We start from the raw sequence: 22,953 nt of genomic DNA on the forward strand, positions 1-22,953 counted from the left end.
CCTACACCACATCCCACAAACTGAACTGGAACATTTAAGGACTCTTAAATCAACCCTCACCTCATTACACTGGTTTCTTTAGCTAAATTAAAACTAATTAGTAATGATGGGATGGGATGAGAGAAATTCAAGCAATTTCCCCAAACATCCCCGCAAGATCCTGGCCAGTGCAGCTCTTGGATCTAATAGATGGCTAACAGACATAGCAGAGAGATTAAGAGAGGTTTTAGAGGCATCCAGCAGTCAGTAATGACCGAGGAGAAGCTTTGTACCAGGAGTGCAACATCAGTTACTAATTCAGCATCCAACACTACTTGGATCTCATACTGACGGCTGTAAATTTCACTGCAAGTGAAACAAAGTGCACAGACACCAAAGCCAGTTTTCAATGCTTCTAGTGTCGCTAAATGGAAGCGCAAATATAATGGTATGCACTCGGGAGCAGAGTGCATACCAGCAATATATACTACCTTTATAGTAAAATTAAACAATGCTTTTTTAAATAATTATTAAGCACTTTAATATTTGCACTTAACCCTTTCCCTGCCAGCATTTAATGTGGGTAAGTCTGAGACAAATAGAGGTTTTGTCAATGATTTTGTCTGGACTGGATTCAGAACGATGATCAAAATATACATCGTCCATTAACACCTCCAAAGTCGTGTACCTCTTCGTAGGTTCGATAATGTTCTCTGTAATGTATGCAGTTTTAATTTATGCTGTTGCATGTTTGGGGAACTCGTTAATTATACGCAAACAACTTCTATCCGCTCCTTCTGGTTTACACAGATTTTCTTCTTTGTTTATATATCTGGAGATGCTGTACTATGTTAGAAAATCCTTAACAGCGCCCCCTATAGTATAACAGTGAAAACAAAGATTCCCGGAAAAACTTGACTATGGCAGGGAAAGAGTTAATTATACTGTTATTTTTGGGCCTGTTAGTTTTGATAAATATCTAAAATTCAGGTCTCCTATAAATATGCAAAAGGTTATTACCGCTACATTTTAATTGCTCGTCACATATTGTCAATTTCTTATTGTTTGCAATATTAATCTTTGTAAATAATACAATAACTATAATCCAAATTCCTTCTAATATACAAACTCATTGTGAACCTTTTTTTTTTTTTTTTTTAATCTATGTATGAATCTCTGAACACGCAAACAAAGCATGTCACAGTAATTCAGGCTTCTTTAATCTTTGATACATGTGTAAAAGGAAACTAAAAACTTTCAACTGATCACTTAATGGGAATACAATCAATGAATACATTTCGTGAATGAGTTCTCTTTTCAGAAAGAGGAACAGCCCATGGGTGAATCCATGCTGAAAATGTGCCACTGACCTCTGGCTGTTGTAAGCATCACACAATGGTAGTCTCTGACCGTTTGACACCAACCCTGATGGATAGACTCTGTTTGGGAAACCATGGGAACCATGTTCATTTGTATAGTCACATGAAGATGGCCTCAGGCCGAGGAGATGGAAGAGGTGTGGGTCTCTCCAGGGATAAGCACAAAACCTTTATTTAGCAGCAGCAGAGTCTAACTGTTACAACCACTGATGAATGTTAAACGCAGGCGATGTGCTGCCCTCAGGAGCACTTACCATAGAGTGGGATGTAGTGGGTGGCATTGTTCATAAACTGTTCTTTCAGAAATAGTGAGAGCGCTATATTTATATATATAAAGTACTGAATAACACAAACACGTGGGTTATGAAACACGCTCTTCAATGAAAAACAAGCATTAGATAATCAGAATTAAGGAGAGCTTCTTTAACAATGCTTCTCATCTTTCACTAACAAAAAACTAAAGACAAACATACAACCATGACATTGTTATGTTATGCTATGTTATGTCATGGTGTTATGTTATTTGCTATGCTGTGCTGTGCTAAGCTGTTATGCTATGCTATGCTATGTTGCTGTTATGTTATGTTATGTTATGCTACTATGTTATATGTTATGATATGCTATGCTATGTTATGCTATTATATACGCAGTGAAGACTATGCAATATTTTATTTTTACATTTATTACATTTCTGTACTAATTCTAACTAAATGTTAAATAAACCTATTGTACCTGAAAAATGTAATTTGTTTAATTCATATTTTTGTTATATTGTATTTGTCCTATTGTTTGTAATTTGCTTCTTTTTTATTATGTTTAACAACAGAAATGAGATCAAATATATTGCAATACATATCGTTATCGTGAAATAAAATTTCTCATACAGTGAAATAAGAATTTGGTCATATCGCCGACCCCATGTCATGTTGAGCAGCAAAAGCATATTAGAATGATTTCTGAAGGATTATGTGTCACTGTACATTGGAGTAATGATGATGAAAAATCAGCTTTACCAACACAGGAATAAATTACACTTTAAAATATATTAAAATACAAAACGGTTATTTTAAATTGTAATAATATTTTACAAATTATTATTTTTACTGTATTTTGATCAAATAAATGCAGCCTTGGTGAGCATAAATGACCTATGACTTATATAACTTTTGAATAGTATTATTATATTTATTATATTATATTATATTATATTATATTATATATTATATTATAATATATTATAATATAATGTATTATATATTATAATTATATAATAATTGCCAAAAGTGCCATGGTACCCATGAACAATGAAATAGTAACGCCCTAGAAACCACAAAGGAACATGCTGAAAACAACTTCAAAAGACTATTCAAAAAGGACTAGCCTATTCAAAAGAGCCCAGCAGCCCACCCCTAAATCTGCGGCTTCATTGATGTCTTTCACACAAACGGTGTGGGATAAGTTACATGCAAAAGTTTATTCCTCAGGGTTAAGCCTTTGTTCAAATCGCAACAGAATTAGTAATCGCAATAGTGATGCTTGCTGTAGAATACACAAATAGTATATTAATAATTTCGCAAGAAGATTTAGCAGCCATTAGGAACCATGGGAGAAGCTCGTTATCTCTTAACATCTGCAATGCATTTGGACAGTTCCCAGAATAGGCATCCAAAACACAATATCTGTGATTAAGCAATTGTGGAAGTAAAACAAAAGAGGTTTCCAAGTCGGTTTTATGTAAACTTACAAAAGAAAAGGGAAGTGGAAGAACTTGTTTCCCCTGGCATATAAATAAATGGGAGGATGGATCCACCATCATCAAGGCTCTATTCGTGTCTGTCGAGGTGGGTCATGTCAACGCTCTCTATTCTCATCTGTTTAGATCATAAATTCCCCTTTCCAAATTCCCACTCATGAAAAATTGACAGAAACACACCTGAAAATTATGCATCATGCCAGCAGTAGATACACACAGCCGTTCTGCTCTCTTGGAATGAATGAAACATTACAAACGGTTTGGTCACATGATTCTTTGATCATCTTGAGTATGTGCACAATGAGAGTGACAGCTGAGAACAAACCCAGTCTAAAATCTGGGGAAAAGATGATATTAGGATAGGTTTCAACATGAACTTCATTCTGTACAACTGATTGTAAAGACTGTGTTTGTGTGGCTGTGTCGATGAAAAGGACTGAGCAAACACAATGCTAGAGCTACACAAACCTTGAAACCAGACTAATTCCAGTCTTCTACAAACAGAAACTTAAATGAAAGACATGTTTTTTTACACAATTTTAATTCTTATGCCATTAGCAATAATAAACCAAGTTAAAAAAAAAATTGGGTACCCACACATTTTTCCACCAATGAATTCCAATGACTTTTTCCATGATGTTTCCAGCCTTTAGATTTGCTAACGGTTGGAGCCGTTAGCCTTGTGAGCATATAAAGAAACTACGCTTCGGGCGATCCACTATCACTCAATGGCTCGTGGACCTTTCCTGATCCTGCCCCCCCTCATCTCCGACTTTGCTTCCTGTCTATACTATCCTATCACAAAAAAAAAAAAAAAAAAGCAAAAATGCCAAAAATAAATATTCCGTTCCAATAAGAAACCATTTCACTTGAATATACATTATAATATGGAAGAAAAGATATCTCGCTACTTGTTTCATGGCGACTTTAAACAGGTTTTCCATAAACATGGGAACCCTGAAAATAATGACAAGTTTCCCAAACATTCCATAGGACAGACAAATATACAGCCCTGCCCCCAAACGAATGGCATTGGTTGAGTCAATGTTGCCATGTAGGGCTGATCAGGAAGCTCAAACAAGCAGAAAAATTATTTGAATTGATAGTGAACTCATCGGATGGATGGATGGATGGATGGATGGATGGATGGATGGATGGATGGATGGATGGATGGATGGATGGATGGATGGATGGATGGATGGATGGATGGATGGATGGATGGATGGATGGATGGATGGATGGATGGATGGATGGATGGATGGATGGATGGATGGATGGATGGATGGATGGATGGATGGATGGATGGATGGATGGATGGATGGATGGAAATTTTGTCAAAGCACTCCTGCTTTTCCACTGAGGTTTCATTCAGCTCAGTTGCGTATATTAGAGCAGGGATTCACACCTGAGAAACATCTCTAAACAGCTCTAGATTATTCTGCACAGAGGATAATGAGAGTTCTGCTTCGAGCAGTCGGCCTATAGTACAGCGAGAGGTGATTTCAGGACACGGATAACAGCAGGAGTCACAGACATGGAAAATAAACAGCAGCCGGACCAGCTCAATTTCACATGGTATCATAACATGAATAATCAGTCATGCAACGTAAAGATTAATGACATCCGTCAGTTCACTAATGATGTGGAGTTCCCAGGATCTCTGCTGGAGGGGTCTGTAAGTATGCATACTTGACATCTGCAGTCTGATTCATCAGCATACTGTGAATGACACCACTTACTTTCCCATTGTGATTCTCATCTACTGGCAACAACAAACCTGAAGATCCAGTTTAGTTTGAAACCTTTGTAGGGTCAATACAGTTCAATCCTGGATTTGTCTAAAGATTCAAGTCAAAGTAAATTCAGCTGTCTGAGTTTTGTTTTTTATACACACAACACTGGTCATCTTCTTCAGCTTAGGTAATGGAAACATGTTCTTGCAGCTATTGAATCAATTAAAACATCTGAGAAAACATGCAGGGAGACTTCATGAAAACAAATCAAAAATGGATGGGTTTTGCATATGCAAATTTGCAGTCACAATGCCAGGGTGTTGTTGTGCAGTTGCTAAAGTGTTTTTTAGCATTTCGCTGCATGGCTGCTAAGGTGTATTTTATCATATTGCTGTCAGAACGTGTTAAAGTATTAAAAATAGTTGTCAATTTGAATAAAGCTGGTACAAATTATAAATACTACCCAAAAATCTTAAATGAAAATCACAATTCTCTCAACTATCCATGACAATTCTCTTAACTATACAACTTATTTTGCAACATGGAAGTAAGCTATTTTCTGTAAATGTGCGAGACTTCCGATTCATTAGCCGCTATAGGTAAATAACTAGAAGAATAATAAAGCGCAGTAAATGGTAAAACTATTTGGTGCTATAAACCAGTGTGTTTATGATTACGATAATACATTAAAGTAATATGATAAAAAAATACCAGTTTGCAATAACAAGCAGCATAACAAGCTGTTTTGTAGAGTTAAAAATAACTAGAAGCAAATGACAGCAGAAGCTGGACACGTTCAATTTAAAAATGGCCGTGCCTCCTCTCGTGCCTCGTCGGGGCTTCCTCAGGACCAATGGCCAGTGTTTTTTGGTCCACCGAATACCTTGGTCCAAAGCGGGCCAACAGGGGCTTGAGGGGCGGTTATGAACCGAGGCGGAGTTTGAGAGTCAACACCGCTGCTCGATTCCCATTATTTTCATATCAAGCGAACAGCTAACCTCAACATTAAAGACTCACAACTCAGAAACATTAAAGCTCAAAACTCACTTTCAGACACCATCGAGTGTGTGAAATAACTTCCGGTTGCGATCCAATGGGGATTCTGGTCACAGTATGAGGCAGAAATATATTTATATGTGATGCTAAAATCTACTTATGCTAACCATTGCCATAATATAAATACACATTTGACCCTGGACCACAAAACCAGTCAAAAGGGTCAATTTTTTTGAAATTGAGATTTATACATCACCTGAAAGCTGAATAAATAAGCTTTCCATTGATGTATTGTTTGTTAGGATAGGACTAAGACAAAATTGCCTTGAAAGTTGTCCAAATGAAGTCCTTAGCAATACATATCCACTCACAAAAATACATTTTTGATATATTTATTTACGGTAGGAAATTTGCAAAATATCTTCATGGAACATGATCTTTACTTAGGCCTAATATCCTATATATATATATAATTTTGACCCATACAATGTATTGTTGGCTATTGCTACAAATATACCCGTGCGACTTATGATTTTGTGGTATAGAAAATACCTGAGACTGCTTGAGGAACTTAGACAAAGCATAAATGATTATAATATGTTTCATCTGTTTCTTCCCTGTACCTTTGTTGATACCGGACTTCAGCATCTGCGATTCCGCGCATGTCATAAATTACGTATACTCCGGTTAATTCAGTGAGATGGGAGAGATTGCTCAAACATCCTCAGATCACATAATTTCGCAAAATTAATAAAAAAAAGCTTATTCTTTCTAAAGAAATGTGACGTAAAATATGATATTGTAATAGTATTTTTCTAAATGTATAGGCCTTTGGACTTAATGGGAGTTGTTTTGTGCATTGCTGTGATCACAAATAAAGTGAATAAGTATGCGTGTTCTCTTTCTATGTGAAAATACAGTTTGATTCAGCATGTTTGATGTGCACTCACAATCTAGTTAGTTTTCAGTCTGCTAGCTTCCTCATGCTGGTGAAACGGTGGGGTTGTGTGACGTTGTTCTATAGAGGCATTTTAAGGGCGGGTATTAGGGTTGTGCTGTGGGGCTACTGGCCCGACAGTGGAAAAGCAGCTTAATTTTGGCCTTGCGGTTCGAGGTTCAAGGCTACTGGCCCCGCCCAGCACGCTCTGGCCCAACAGTGGAAAAGCGGCTAGTGATTCTTGCCTTAGCAAGCCCCACTAATAACACACGTACACATCTAGCAGGGTTAAGTCTAAAAAACCCAACAAGGCCACTATGACAAAGCAAATTACATACTAAACTCACTGTAAGGGGTTACATTTGTACCCATTTTAGACCAGCAATTCTAATTCTTACGTACTGAAAATATAGAGCAACATGTCACCGCAATCCCTGATGGGTTAATTTATCCTGAATTGAGACCTGCAAAAGCCTGGAACATTCCATGATTGATTTGATGCTATTTTTACGCGCCCCACTTCAAGGATCTGGTTCAAATATATGGTCCATTTAAGTACAAGTACAGAAAGTCTTTTTGAGAAACAAGACTCGCTCTGTAATCCCCAGCACAAAACTACATGGCTTTACCCGACAATTTGACAGAAAATGTCTGCTAATATCTCACCATCGGTGGAAAATATTCTTGAGAGCATTGAAAATAAACTCTCCAAGTTACACAAACAAAGTGTTTCAGGGTCAAAAGCAATGTCTTAACCTGCACTGAGCCATGACAGGCTAGAGTTTCTGAAGATCTCAAACATGAAGAACTATCAATTCAGCGGCAGTAAAGTTTAGGCTTCCATACCAAGCATTATAATATATATACATAATTATCCCAAGCACTGTAATTTGGGCAATAATAGCGTGCTATGGAAACACTGCGCACTGTGGGAGTGCTGGCATAGATTATTGTCTGCTGGGCCTTCTAACCTTCAAAGCATCTTCCCCGTAGTGTGCAGCCGTTCTGTAGAGTCGTCAGGCTGTTCCTGAACCTGAGGTGCCAATGAACGGCTGTAGTCTTAAATGATCCGGTTGGTGCCAGGCGGATGGGGAGGGGAACAAAGAGACACTGTGCTTAACACACACACACAAAGCCAGCTGTCCCTTGCTCCTCACTAACCCCCAGCTGTATCTGGTCTTTCACCAACCATCCCCCCATCATCACAGACCAAGACTAAACACAGTCCTTTCCACTGTCCATTTTCAGGATCTTCTCCTCAGTCAAACAGCCTTCACTGGGAACGCCCATTGCAATGCCAGCCTTCATTATATGCGTGTACGAGTGTGTGTGCCCACACATGCTTTCATCTCTGGGACTTAGCCCTACCCTACCCATTCACTGGGGTTGCTTTGAGCTGTTATTCTTCATGGTGGTAACGCTTACATCACTCAGGACGTCCTTCAATTGATGTAGATCTATTATAGGCAAGGGCATGGCTACCTTTTTTTCTTTTTGTTTGATTTTGGGACAATGACAAATAAGAATGACCATGATATATAAAAGGAAACATCTAGTTTAAATAACACGGGTGGAATAATATTAACGCTGTCATTTGTGATGCGGGTGCAGGTCAGGAATCAATAGGCACGGGCAAACTACGTCCAATAGCCAAGATTATTTTGACTCAGTTTGGTACATGATAGGCAGCTGTTGTCAAACAGTCCCATGCCTATTTATATTCAAGCTCTGAAGACCATCAAAGGTTTCTTTTCACAACACGTTTTGCAGCGTTGAGCATTGTAGCCATTAGTGCTGAGCTGAAGAGATTGGCAGCTTCAGTGATTATATAGGGATCATTTCCATTTCGCTTTCTGAGTGTGGCATGAAGCAGGGTGGGGCCGAGAGCCATGGGAGAGGAGTGAGTGTTAACTGTGCCACACACCGAGTCCCACAGAGGAGCTCCGGAAGGATAAGAGGAGGAGTGATGACAGTGAAAGATGATAGAGGACCAAGCCTAGGACACTAAGTTGTGGGGACACAACCAAGCTGTGGCCTGATGATTTGTGCTACCCGCTCAGATTGCGCTACCTCCCATTTAAACAAATAGGTAGCACATTACGATAGCGAAAAAACAGATTGTGCTACCAGCATCATATTCATGTGGTTTGAGGCTTTATTAACATCCATACCTACCTCTACCCTAAACCTACCCTTAAAACAATGCAAATATAGTGTTGGTAGCATAATCTGATGGGTGGCATTATTTGACAGACCACCTGCTGTGAGGTGGCTGCCGCTTCCTTTCGTTTTGTTTGTTTGTTTAGGCCTAATTTATGATTGAAAGTTACGTTTTTAAAAGTTACAAGGCTGGTTTCCACCTCTTTCTTCCTTGAGTTTGAACTTTGGGTCGGGTATGCTGTATATACTAAAATAACAGAAAAACAGGAGCGCCCAATCCTGCTCCTGTAGTGCCACTGTCCTGCAAATATTCGCTCTAACCCCAATTAAACACAGCTGAACCAGCTAATCATGGTCTTACTAGCAAAGCCACTTGAAGGCAAGCCTGCAACCTTTGCTAGAAAAAGCATAACACCTGCTAATGCTGCGATAGGTACTGAAGGAGACAAGAGGCCTTTTTTTTTTTAATGGATGTCAATGGAGGAGAGGCTTAACCACACTGAACAAACCTCTTTTGTGAGGAAATAGCTTATTTAATGAATCAACAGTGCATTGGCTAATCTTCAACATCTTTGCTCTTAAACATTAGTTTTGGATTGATCTATTTTAGAGTTTACACTGAAAAAAAATTCTGTTTTATAAGAGAAGTCACGGACAATTGCGCGACAGGTATGATTCACTGTTGCGCAACTCTGAACACCAAGTTAGCGTTACGCTTTTTCCAATGGTAAAGCTATGGAACCTCATTGTTGTATCACCCTTATTGTACCCAGTCAGACAAAAAAAGGGAGCATCACGTTATGGACACTTATCTATGTAAGATGAACCAGAACAATTAAAATATGCATCAGAAAATGACCTTCCTCTGTCTGCCACTGTTCTCAAAATGCTGAAGATTCTTTTATTACACAATTGTTTTTATATAATCCATTATATCATCGATAAAAGGCATTCTCAGGGTTCTGTTCTGGCCATGGAGAGAGTAATAACCCTCTTGAATGTCATTATGATGCAATCAAACATCAAACAGGAAAGAACATAACACTCATCTCTGGAAAAACATTCTACACGTCCGTTAGAGCAGGAAATAGATGAGAGCGCACTGTAGGCGGCACAGGAAGCATCTCACCTTACTTTTTTTTACTCAGATTTCCTCTCCGCTGAGGACGGATGTGCAATTTTTTGTTTTGTTTTGTTTTTTTTTCTGATACAGTTGCACTAACATGACAAGTTCAATCATTTAAACACACAAAAAAATTACAACAATAAAAAGCCTCAGGCGACTGTTGAAATAAAACTAAGCCTGTCAATAGATTTAATAATTCAGTGTCAATAATTCACTATTTCAATTTTATTTTATTTTATTATTACATTATATTGTGACACTGGACAGAGGTAGATTTCTCACACACATGCCTTATAGAAACAGGCCTGTCAGGGGTCAGACTCTGTGACAATGTCTACAGCAGGTGGTCAGCAGACAGATACACCGCCTGCCAGAGATCAGAGCAGCCTGACAGAGAGTGAAACAAATTGATAGACATAAAAAGTGAGAGAGAGAGAAAAAGAAAGAAACAGCAGAACAGTAGTGAAGAAAACCACCTGCAGAACATTCCTAGCCGAACAGTAGCACAGGTCAACTATGTTTTCAAAGGAGACATTCCAGCACCTCCAAAAAAAAAAAAAAAAAAAAAAAACACTTTTACAGCCATTTCTTCACAAGGCCAACTTCAGCAAATGTGCATATCTTCTTCACAAGCCCCAGATTTTGATCATTATGGCCGTAAAAGACGCAGCCTACTACATTTAGACAACAGTATGCTATCACTAAAATCTAAATAACTATATGAAGCATTAAAGGGAGTGGTCTAGTACTGCTATCAGCTTTATCCTCACATACGGGTGGCACTAGATACCCACCAGCATCTTCACAGATGCATGCAGGAGGTTAACCAAACAATCCTGGAGCTTTTCACACTGAGGAAGTGTGGGGGAGGGGGGGAACACACTATGATGAATCAAAATTAAGATTATTTCATTTAGAAGTTTATTTGTTTTGTTATTATCCTTGGAGTAGAAGATAAAAAATTATTGATGGTCCATTGAATTACTGAAAATTAAAGCACTCCAGACAAGGTCAACTTCTATAAACAATTCAGGTGTAAGCATTCAACGGTTTTATACTACTAGTATAATAATAATTTTTAAAAAAATTATAAATTAAAATAAATTATTATAAATTTAAAAAAAGTAAATTACAATTAAGTTAAATTGGTGGGCAATGGATGATCAATGAGGCTGTGATTAACTAACAATAATTAAATTAAATTAAATTAAAATGATGCTGATAATAAAATAAAATAAAATAAAATAAAATAAAATAAAATAAAATAAAATAAAATAAAATAGGCAATTAAATTAAATTGTGGGCAATGGATGACCAATGATGCTGTGATTAAATGACAAAAATTAAATTAAATTAAATTAAATTAAATTGGTGGGCAATGATGCTGATAAAATAAAATAAAATAAAAATAAAAATAAAATAATAAAATGGGCAATTAAATTAAATTGTGGACAATGGATAATCAATGATGCTGTGATTAAATGACAAAAATTAAATTAAATTAAATTAAATTAAATTAAATTAAATTAAATTAAATTAAATTAAATTAAATTAAATTAAATTAAATTGGTGGGCAATGATGCTGATAAAATAATAAAATAAAATAAAAATAAAAATAAAAATAAAAATAAAATAAATAAAATAATAAAATGGGCAATTAAATTAAATTGTGGACAATGGATAATCAATGATGCTGTGATTAAATGACAAAAATTAAATTAAATTAAATTAAATTAAATTAAATTAAATTAAATTGGTGGGCAATGATGCTGATAAAATAATAAAATAAAATAAAAATAAAAATAAAATAAATAAAATAATAAAATGGGCAATTAAATTAAATCGTGGACAATGGATAATCAATGATGCTGTGATTAAAATAAAATAAAATAAAATAAAATAAAAAAAATAAAATGAAATGAAATGAAATGAAATGAAATTTAAATTAAATGAAATTAAATTAAATTGGTGGGCAATGATGGAGATTAATAATAATAATAAAATAAAATAAAAATAAAATAGACAATTCAATTATATTGGTGGGCAATGTGTGATCAGGGATGCTGTGATTAACTGACATTCAACAGATGAATAAAACTAAGACTGAAACACATAGCAGAACAAAGTTTGTTACGCCTTTTGTTTCATTGAATTACAGGCCACCCACCCTGGAATAAATTTAAGAGTGATTTGAAGCATCACCACAGAAATCATCCCCAAAGCGACTGAAAATCCAGAAAGTGCACCAACAAAGGTTTTTATACATCTGTGAAGCTCTCTATCTCTGCAAATGTGACTATATTTAAACTGTAGTGTACACTCATCACTTTCTGCAGTGCATGCTCAAACTCTAAAGAGCAGCTTCATTTGTGTACAAGAGACACCCGCTGTTTACTGCTACACATTCACAATCGCATTGTAAAAGGGTCTCATCATCTCGATAAGCACTCTTAACAGTGAATAAAAGTCCTTGCTAACGCATTACAGCCTCCTAGATCTTTATCCACAGAGCTTAAAGTCAAAGCCAGACAGCAATGACAAATTCATTCTATGTCCACACTCCTCAAATTGCAACCAAATGCAGCCTGATACTGTCACAAAAGGCACAGGCTGTTCTTGGTGAAACACAAATCTTGAATGATGAATCAGCTGTGTTTAAATGAAACCTTGTGAAGGATAAAAGAGCAACATACAGTCTGTCCACTAGAGTCATATAGCGCATGTCTGACACACCCAACACAAACATCTCTACTGGGGCTTGATGTAATTAGTCGTAATGACACTCATCAACAGGAAGAAAGCCAAAATGGGGGTGCAGCATTTTCCTCTTTATGCAAACAAACATGTTAGGAATGGCATGTGCTGCTGTTAGACCTCACTAAACCTGAGAAAGAACAAGAGATAGGAAAAGACAAAGAAACCTTGAGGTTGCATGACAACAGTGCAATGCTCCTATAGCATCCTGTCCAGACTTTCACTTCCACTTCCTATCCCTCTTAACCATATGTCCAACATTTACATACTCTGGCAGACAGATTTATCCAAAGTGACTTATACTATACTTATACTTATAGAAAGGATACATATTATAGTGCATGTGTTCTCTTGGAGGGTCAGTGACATATAAGAAAAAAAAAAGGGGGGGGGGGAATTAAAAATCTAGTTTAAAACACATGTAAGTTCGTAGACATGCACTCTACGAATTAACTTAATTTAATTTGTAGGTACAGGGTGATAAATGAGGCTGTGATTAACTGACATTTCAAAACTTGGTAAGTGGGTAAGTGGGAAATTGCACCAATCCATTTTGAAAAACTCATAACATTTTCAATAGAGCTGCATGAAAAAAAAAAAGAAAGAAGAAAAAAAAAATGTTTAAATTCGCAATCTCGATGCAAACACCAAACATTCTAATCTGCGTTTGCGCTACTCAGAGATAGCAGTTAGGCTATCTAAGTATGAAACAGCTTCACAAACAGTCTTTTCAACCACACAGTATTGTTATTTCCATGTTACGAAATATTCAAATTATAACAAAAGTACTGGAATAAAATTTTATAGTTCAGATATAAACACTGATATCTACAGAAGCGATCAAAATAGATCAGATCACCATTTGAAAGTAACTTGGTGCTTTAAATATCGATTGTATCGATTACATTTTAAGCCACTAGGTGGCAACAAGTGACTTAAAAAAAAAACAGATTCAATGTCATTGAATCATTCATTCAATGGATTCGTTCAGAAACCCTGATTCATCCAGTAATGAAACAAGTGAAATATTTATGAGTGAGTCATTGAATCATTCATTCAATAGTAGTAAATGTTAAAATGTAGTAAATGTTATTTTTTTTAGTTGTCTGTTCAGAATTGTGGGAGAATCGTGATCTCTATTGAAACAAAAACAAAAAATTATGATTCTCAATTTATCCAGAATCGTGCCGCTCTAATTTTCAAGAAATGTTTCAATATAATGACTCTAATGTCATGTGGTGTAACCATCAAGTAAAAAGTAATAACATTTTTATAATTAGACTATATGAGTATACAAATCTAAATTAAAAGTTTTTAAATATATTTTTTTAAGGTAATACAATTAACAATTAATTTATACATTGCACCACATTTTTAAATAAAACTGTCACATAATGAAGAAAAAAAAGTTTAAAGGCAATGTCTACAGCTGTTTCTCTGACATTTTTCACTTTATGCCCCCCAAAATTATCTAAATTATTTTTAATTAAGACATTAAAAACCGTAGAAGAGGCGTATTCAAGTCGCATGTATAAACGGCACTTTTAATGTATTTTTGAATACATAAAGAGTTTAGAGTAATCCAGACAACAACAAAAAATTGTCATCAACCCATTCTCATTCATCTCCATGCCACTTACTCAGCAAACTAATTGACTTTAAATTATGTAATTTTGCACTTGCCTAGCTGATCCCAGCATCCAGTCTGACATGAAGCGAAACACCTTAGATGATGGTGCAGGTCAGTATGTGTTAACAGCCAGTGAATCAGTGCTATAGCAAACACAGCAAATCCAACAGCTCACAACAGGAACAAGACGAATCTTAACCTAGATGAAGTCCTGGCAAAGTAGATCAAGATGTGGGCCATTAGTGCTCAACTTTAAAGCCGCATGATCCACGTGGAGAGGATCAAAGCTGGATTTGTGTTGATCCCTACACATCAACACTGTTAATACTGTCATCCCAGACCTCTTGCTCTTTTAATGGGGTAAGTCTTGGCTAAGTGACCAATAACACCACTAGGATGCAGTTTGAAATGCTCGCCAGAGGGATAGAGCCACATGTGACGCTTTCCAAGAGAGAAAGTTTTTACTGCAAGTGCACAGCTGGAGCACACAGCTGGACCGATCGTGAGCATGCAGCTGCGATGACCTGAGGCTCACAAAGACTATCTGTGCCCGCTCAAAGACAACGGACTGTGCCAAATCAGTACCAGCCGGGCCAGTTCAACCAAACGTTAGTACATACAAGCGGCGCCACAGGATCACTGGCTTCCCGAGAGCTCAGGTGCGAGGAAAAGCTTCAAAACCCGGCCAACATTGCTGGCACAGTCTAGAGATGACGACCCAACCCAGTCACAGAGGACATCCAGACAAAAGTGAAATCATACTTGGTGTGAACACAAGAAACTGGACTTATTTTAACAGAATATAGAAGAATGTGTTCTAAACAAAGCTTTCTAGTGACCTGGTTTTCTTCTCACATTGATATTCATCATCCAAAGCAAGGAAGTAAGCAGAACAGTACCACAGCATCACAGATTCTCTTTACACTTTCACCGACACTTATTAAGCGACTGTAACACATTCATTTAAACCTGTCTGCATCTGTAATTAATGTAATGCCAGAAGCAATAATTACATGCACTGCTACATTATCAACTAAAGCAGGAAATTGATCTAGGCTGGCAATGCTGGGGGGCAAGCAGGGTGTTGATACTCATCAGATGATATCTGGTGCCATACGGAACAACAGCAACAGGCAGCTGGTATGAGCAGGAGAGACATTTTCATTCTTGAAAGCATTTTATTAGGCAAAAATTTGGACACTGCACATCTCTTAAAGGATTAGTTCACTTCAGAATTAAAATTTCCAGATAATTTACTCAAGTTATCCAAGATGTTTATGTCTTTCTTCAGTCGAAAAGAATATTAAGGTTTTTGAGGAAAACATTTCAGGATTTTTCTCCATATATTATTGACTTCATTGGGGTACAACGGGTTGAAGGTCCAAATTGCAGTTTTTAATGCAGCTTCAAAAGGTTCTACATGATCCCAGATGAGAAATAAGGGTCTTGCGAAATCAGTAATTTCAAAAAAAAAAAAAAAAAAAAAAGAAGAAGAAAAAAAGAAAAATGTATATACTTTTTAACCACAAATGCTCGTCTTGCACTGCTCTGCGATGCACCATGCATTACGTAATCACATTGGAAAGGTCACACGTGACGAAGGCAGAAGTACTGTGGTAGGGTGAAAAACTAATTTTCTCCTCCAACTTCAAAATCATCTGACATTATTGTTTTAACTTTTTTTTAATGGCCGTTTGACTTTGCACGTTCTCTTTGTAGACACTAGAACGGTACTTTCACATACGTCACGCGTGACCTTTCCAACACGATTACGTAATGCGGGGCGCAACGAAGAGCAAGTGCAAGACGAGCATTTGTGGTTAAAAAGCATATCAATTTTTATTTTATCTTTAGAAAATGACAGATGGTTTTGCTAGATAAGACCCTTATTCCTCATCTGGGATCATGTAGAGCCCTTTGAAGCTGCACTGAAACTGCAATTTGGGCCTTCAACCCGTCTGGAGGCCATTGTAGTCCACTATATGGAGAAAAATCGTGGAATGTTTTCCTCAAAAACCTTAATTTCTTTTCAACTGAAGAAAGAAAGACATAAATATCTTGGATGACATTGTGCTGAGTAAATTATCAGGAAATTTTTTATTCTGAAGTGAACTAATCAGTTAAAAGCAAGAGCAATATTTTTTCCAGAAAGAGAACTACTCAAGTGAATTTTAAATATACTACAATTCGAAAACTGAAAGAAAGAAATTAATACTTTTATTCAGCAAGGACGCATTAAACTGATTAAAAGTGACATTAAAGTCATTTATAATATGGTACAAACAATTTCTCTTTTAAATAAATGCTGTTTTTTCTATTCATGAAAAAATACTGGGTAAAAAAAGGATCACGGTTTCCACAAAAATATTAAGAAGCACAACTGTTTTCAATATTGATAATAATAAGAAATGTTTCTTGAGCAGCAAATCAGCATATTAGAATAATTTCTGAAGGATCATGTGATTTACTAAGTATACATTCAGTCGGCATACGCATAAGAACATTTCAAGTCAGTTTCTGCCTTTATAAACCCCAATTTATTCCTTACTTTGATGTAGGATAAAATCTATGGGATTTAGAATCAAATCCAACCATATGTGCGTTTTATAAATGAGGCACCAGATTCCTCAGTCTATTTTTTAAATTACAGATCATTTTCACATAACTACCCCTCATGCAATTGGCTTTTTGAGATTTCTCCCTGTGTCCACACTGGAGATGCACTCGACTGGAAGAAGAGATGTTTGCCACCAAAATAAGCCAAAGCCAAAACACCTCGCGTATTTTGATGGTAAGGAAGATAAGAGAAGACAGGAATGAACACATCAGACAAGGAACAGTTAAGAATCCCCCCTGTGTAAGTGAGTTTAGATGTGAGATAAGGGAGCTGGGTGGTGAGAAGGCTATAAAGGGTGGGAAAAGAACAGGGAGAGAGAGAATCACTTGCAGTCAAGAACTCATCATAAATTGGCAAGGTTGCACTCAGAGGTGAGAGTCTGAGAAACTGCAGTAAGTAATTTATATATACATGCCGCACATGTGCAGAATTTCAATGAGCCGCTCGCACAGTGACTCCGTAAACTTCTGACTCTCTTAGAAGAAAACTCATCTGATCTCAGTTACTGCCTCCACCGCACACAGAGACAGTGATAACCCCCCTGACTCCAACCCAGAGCTGAGGACAATGAGAAGCAGAAAAGCATTTGTTACAAGACTGAAGACGCTTTCCCTCATGAGCTTATGACGCAAACATATTAAAGAGAGGATAAGAAACTGAACTGAACACATTGCACACATTCATTAATCCTCTGTGGCCTAGCATTACAAACTCTGACACATAGCGATAGCGCCATGGTGCTTATTTGGGCTTTGTGGGTTCGAGTCCGGCTCACAACACTTCTCCTTCCACGCTCTACCAAAGACTATAGAATAACACAAGACGTGTTACTCGTATTGTTTTGAATGGGAGAAAGTGCAACGCGCAATATGGCGGAGTAAGTTCCGCCTTCTAAATAAGTCATCGTGTCCATGCAGCGGCCGAAGCTCCGGTTCCTATCCGCTTGTTAAGTCGTGACGTAAAGAACGCCGTTTCCGGGTCCAAGCCTCGACTCGTTTCACTTGAGAATGCCATCAACGGCCGTTTATGAGCGCTATTTATTCATATTAAACATCAATCATTTAAAAAAGTTAAACATTTTAAATACTTACAGTCTACACAACAGTCTCCGTGCTCACAGCGTCACAGATATTAATATTTTAATGATTTATAAAAGATGAATCATTGTCTGGCCATCTGGAATTTTGATATGGAGATAAAGGTTGTAATTATATATTTTTTGTAGTATTACACCACATCGTGTATATTAGCACCATTTGTTGTTTTCTTGTGGTATGAGATAGAGCGTTAGGACCCGGAAGCGCTGCCGCGTGACGTCAGACTTAACAACCGGATAGAAACAGTCAGACACGCGCCTCTGAAATGAGGCACAAGAGATGCGCATTTAGGACTTTGATCCAAGCTAAATATCGTTTTTTGTCATGATTCAAGCATTTAGAAACAAAATTTATGAGGCTGCTGTTGTCAGATTTCATTGGTGATTTCAAATATGAAATTTAATCGAAAGCTTGGCAAACAGCTTTGGAGAATTTGATGTTTCCCCATTCAAAGAGATAGGAGCTGCACTTGAATGCCCGAGAGAGGTTTCAAAGATGGCCACCGGGTGAAATGACTTGTCTTAAAGGGACTTTGGCTCTACTCACTGAAAATGCTGTCCTATTTCTCACTTACTCAACACTCCTAAAAATAAAGGTTCCAAAAGGGTTTTTTTTACAGCATTTCAGTGAACGGTTTTTAAAAGAACCATTATTTTCTTAATGTGAAGAACAATTTAATAATCTAAAGAAACTTTTTCCACTGTAAAGGACCTTTTGTGCAATGCAAAGGTTCGATGGAGGTTAAAGGATCTTCATGGAACCATCAATAACAATAAAGAACCTTTTTATTTAAGGGTGTATAAAAATGACATCTACACAGTGGCACCCAACAGAGGGCATTGTGAACTAAAAAGATGCATTTGACTTTAATGTTGTGATGTGACTCAATTATTTCTGACCCAGAAAACATGCCACATAACATACACTGGATGTGCTTACGTTTGAAGACCAAGAGCTCATGCATGCAATCTAAAGGACCAATGGGGCAAGACGCTGAGCTCACACTTGCCTCAAGACACAAAAGTGACTCAACGACATGAGGATAAAGACTGTCACTACAACAAAACACATTCTCATCTGGACTCCACAAGACCCGCCCGCATGCATCAGAAATACCTTCAACTACAAAGTCAAGGAAATAGATGCATGAAAAAGATGATGACTTTGAGCTTCTGATCTTTTTCAAATGAAAAAGAAGGAACTATTTCTTTCCCAGAGGGCATGGAAGTCTCTACTACTTACAGATGTCATTTCTTCCTCAATTTTTCACAGCTCTTCAGAATAAACCACAATATATAAATACAATATATCGGTGTACAGAACTGTTGGTAGATCAAAAGTCTCATTTAGGGCTGCAACAACTAATTCAATGATTAGATGTTTAGTAATTAGTACAAATTTATTTATTTATTCACGTTTAAATTCCATATTAGCAACAATGGCTATATTCATGGCAATATTAAGAGTGTTTTAAAAATTCTCTTTGCAATATCATTTACAATAATATAAAAAATCTGAATAAAAAAATGAATCCTGAAATCACAGAATTAAGATTCTGTGTACTACTTTAATTTTAAGAAGATAATTATGGAAATATTGGTAACACTTTACAATAAGGTCTCATTTATTAACATTAGTTAATGTATTAACTAACATGAACTAACAATCAGCAATACATTTGTTACAGTATTTATTAATCTTTGTTTATGTTAGTTAATAAAAAATATTGTCGTTTTTGTTTGTTCATCATGTTAGTTCACAGTGCATTAACTAATATTAACAAATACAATTGAAATTTAATAATGTATCAGGAAATGTTGAAATTAACATGAACTAAGATTAATAAATGCTGTATAGATATTGTTTATTCTTAGTTCATGTTAACTAAAGTAGTTAACTAACTAATGAAAAGTGTTACCAAAATATTATATGAATGTTTGACAGTTACAGAAGCAAAATGTGGGCATCACTAAATTCTGATATTACTGCATGATTTTACCTTGGCAATGCTGAAGAGAGCACAAAGTATCAAAAATGCATAAAACTGAACTATATGAATAAAATGCTTCATATTTCAATCAGTTTTTTCCATGTTTGTGTATTGCTGTCATCCAGTGTTTTCATTTGACATGCTTTCTTTGTAACCATCAATTTTTGTATGAGTCATCTTAATAATACAAAGGCCATACATAACTTTCTTTCATTCATTTACATTTTACAGCCTTACACAAGATAATTTCATGTTTTCATTCGATGCAAAAAAAATTCAATTAGTCTTATTAATTCCATTAATTGTAAAAAATAATCGATTATCAGCACTAATCTCAGGATTTAAAGGGACAGTTCACACACACAAAAAATCTGTCATCGTTTACTCACATCCATGGAAGACAAAAGGAGATGTTAAGCAAACGACAAACTGTCAAGCTTCAGTCACCATTCACTTTCGTTGCATCTTTTTCCCTACAATGTAAGTAAACGGTGACTGAGAATGTCCCTCTGCCTCACATCTCCTTTTGTGTTCAGCTAAAGAAAGAATGTCATATGGGTTTGTAACGACACGAGTGCGAGTAATGTGCTTTATAATAACGCCACAGAGTAAAAGAAGACAGAATTGGGTGATCTGTCCCTTTAACTGGACATTTATTTCACTCACACAGTCGCGTGCCACACAAAACCAAGCAAACTATTATTCCAAAGTCTACGAGGATTTTCCATTAAATTAAAAAAATCGTGGAATGAGCAGGATAAGTTTCAAAGAACATTAAAGCGTTTGCTTTTCTATATTTCTAGTCTTTCCTAAAGAGACAATAGGTCATTGTGCAGAACTCTCTAATGCACCTTTCTCGACATAAACAGTCAGTATCAATCGAAAAAATACAACCACTGATGTGCGAGACACTCTTTTGACCTCACAGTCCCCATGTTTAATGCGTATGTGGAATAAAACACGCACGAAGTAAAGCAGAGTCATTGATGCACTGAGCTCTGTCAAACTCTCCACCCGCTGCGATCTGTCTGCTCGCGCTCAATAGAGGGGCTATTCACGAATCACGACTGTCTTACAACTGCACACTACAGCGCTTAAACTTCAACCAGTAAGAATGAAACAGCACGAAGTGGCCTGTGATCGCGCCGATAACAGAATATCATCAGGGAAATCGGCTATGCGTAATAAAACGTACTAACCTGAAGCGGCGAGGCGACTTTTCCTCCTTCCAGGGATTGATGTTTGGGAGTTTGTTGCAGTCGCGCGCTCCCTCCCTTTCTCTAGCGCACTAGATAGATAGTGCTGATGTTGTTTTCACTTCCTCTTTCCTCCTCCTCCCGGCTGCTCATTGGTTCCGCTGTTTCAGTCATGCACCAATAACAGCACAGTAAATCCTGATCATTCAATAGACAGATAAAAGCGCATCAGTGTACTTTCTCAGTCTAGTCTAGTGGATATAGGAGGCTATCGGTTGTAATGTTTGCTTTTGCTTCTTGATATAAACATTTTCCGGCATGATTAAAGAGCATAGTATAACAAGACATAATGACTTCCATAAAAAAGCTAAAAGCTTCCCTGTTACACATTTGTTAGGCCTATATATTTGCAAAAGAACAATAACATTACTATATTTAAGGTGTTCAGAATGTCATAGGAAAGGTAGAAACCAGTTAATAGTATACATTTAAAGGGTTAGTTCACCCAAAAATGAAATTTCTGTCATTAAGTACTCACCCTCATTTCGTTTCAAACCCGCATCTTCAGAACACAAATTAAGATATTTTTGATGAAATCCGAGAGGTTTTTTTTTTAAATCTCCCATTGAATGCAACGAAATTACCACATTCAAGGTCTAGAAAAGTAGTAAAGTCATCGTTAAAATAGTCAATGTGACTACAGTGGTTCAACCCTAATGTTATGAAGCGACGAGAATACTTTTGTGCGCAAAAACAAAGCAAAAATAACGACTCAATTCAACAATTTCCTCTCTACCCTGTCATTATCCTATGAAGTTTACATTGAAGACACATTGCAGAGTTTCCGTACCTCAGAACGGCGACCCCGAATTGGCCGGCTCCTGCGTCAGCATCACACGCATGCGTCGACCAATACTGTAAACGAAGTCGTCCGATACTGAGCCGCCGTTCGGACGTAAACACGGAAACGCTGCACTGCGTTCACTGCGTAGGAGTTGGACAGGGTAGAGAATTTGTTGAATAAAGTCGTTATTTTTGCTTTGTTTTTGCACACAAAAAGTATTCTCATCACTTCATAACATTAAAGGATTAGTTCAATTTCAAATAAAATTTTCCTGATAATTTATTCACCCCCATGTCATCCAAGATGTTCATGTCCTTCTTTCTTCAGTCGAAAAGAAATCAAGGTTTTTGATGAAAACATTCCAGGATTTTTCTTCTTATAGTGGACTTCAATGGCCTCCAAATGGTTGAAGGTCAAAATTACAGTTTCAGTGCAGCTTCAAAGGGCTTTAAACGATACCAGACAAGGAATAAGGGTCTTATCTAGAGAAACGATCGGTCATTTTCTAAAAAAAATTTAAAAATTTATTCGTTTTAATAGATGCTCGTCTTGAACTAGCTCTCTTCTTCTTCTTCTCTGTTAGAATTCCGGCAGTGTAGACGCTGATGAGTGTATTACTGCCCTCCTCAGGTCAAAGTTCGAACTATACTTGCACTAGCATATTGTATATGACAAATTAGTTCAAACTTTGACCTGTGGAGGGCAGTAATACACTTAGCAGCGTCTACTAGTTCAAGATGAGCGTCTATGGTTAAAACGTAT

At 36.8% G+C, this 22,953-nt stretch overlaps 1 protein-coding gene across 1 annotated transcript in view; it reads right to left on the reverse strand.

Annotated features, from left to right (window-relative positions):
• The window catches only part of elmo1 (engulfment and cell motility 1 (ced-12 homolog, C. elegans)), a 100,917-nt gene extending 79,445 nt beyond the window's left edge, over positions 1 to 21,472 (reverse strand). Inside the window, exon 1 of the mRNA XM_048201413.1 lies at positions 21,351 to 21,472. The gene's annotated coding sequence lies outside the window, so the exon portion shown is untranslated. The remainder of the gene's footprint in view (positions 1 to 21,350) is intronic.
• Between the last annotated feature and the right edge of the window lie 1,481 nt (positions 21,473 to 22,953).

This window comes from Megalobrama amblycephala, linkage group LG9 (genome assembly GCF_018812025.1).
Source record: "Megalobrama amblycephala isolate DHTTF-2021 linkage group LG9, ASM1881202v1, whole genome shotgun sequence".
Classification (NCBI taxonomy): Eukaryota; Metazoa; Chordata; class Actinopteri; order Cypriniformes; family Xenocyprididae; genus Megalobrama; species Megalobrama amblycephala.